This window comes from Acyrthosiphon pisum, chromosome A2, assembly GCF_005508785.2.
Source record: "Acyrthosiphon pisum isolate AL4f chromosome A2, pea_aphid_22Mar2018_4r6ur, whole genome shotgun sequence".
Taxonomy (NCBI): Eukaryota; Metazoa; Arthropoda; class Insecta; order Hemiptera; family Aphididae; genus Acyrthosiphon; species Acyrthosiphon pisum.
The window spans coordinates 89,166,941-89,168,001 of NC_042495.1; positions in this window are offsets into that span (position 1 = coordinate 89,166,941).

A 1,061-nucleotide genomic window follows, 5' to 3' on the forward strand; every position below is an offset into this window, starting at 1 on the left:
CACTCGATTTCTTACGTAACGATTTTCTTATTTTGTTGTAATTAAAAAACGAGTGACTGTAGAAACTTGAAAATTTCACTGAATGTTAATATTAGCATTTTATATATACGATAAAATTTTTAAAATAATTTGACTCTTTTTGAGCTGTTTACGGACATTGTAAGTTTTCAATTTTTTTAGTTTTTTTTTTCTATAAATATCAATAAAGTTTTATCTGTTGGGCCAAAAAGTGTATAAATTTAATACAAAGCTCCTGATATATTGTTACAATATCAGTTGAAAAATATTAAAAATACATAGGCACAATTTTTTTTTATAAGCATTTAAAGATCAAATTTGGACAAAATGTATTAAATTTTAATTTGAAAAATTATTTTGTAGTTAAAAATTTATAAAATGTTCAATTTTTGTATCTAAGAATTGAAAATTTAAAACAAGATTCCACGTAAGTAATTAATACTGTTACCAAAAAATCTAAAAAATACATTTACGCAGTTTATTTTTATAGTCATTTTAAGTACAAATTTGGACGAAATTACATATTAAAAACCTAGGATAACTATTTTAGTTATTTTGTTGTGATTGTATAATATTATTCGTGGGTACTTGAAACTTCTAAAGTATACTATTATATATCTATGATAGTACCACGGTTTTTTGTTGATGTATAACGCGTTATAAGTACCTAATAAATATTATGATATGATTAATTTGGAATTTATTATAGGTACCTAATATAATATTATGTCTTATACCTAGACTAACATACCGTCTCCGCTCAGAATCGTTTTTCTTATACAATGATATTATATCATTGAATTCAAATTTAATACCATCCATTATACAGTGACCCACGTGTAACCTACTGTACAGCAGAGCGAAATCCACTTACCCACCTTTTTATTTTTGTGTCTGTCATCACCTTTTAGACAGTAAAAGTGCTTGGATTTTCTTCAACAGTACCTTTTCTGATAGGAAAGTGAATCTAGTTGGTACTTTGGGGGGTCAAAAGTAAAAATTTCCCAGTAGTTTTCAAAGCGACGTGAAAAAAAAAGAAAAAT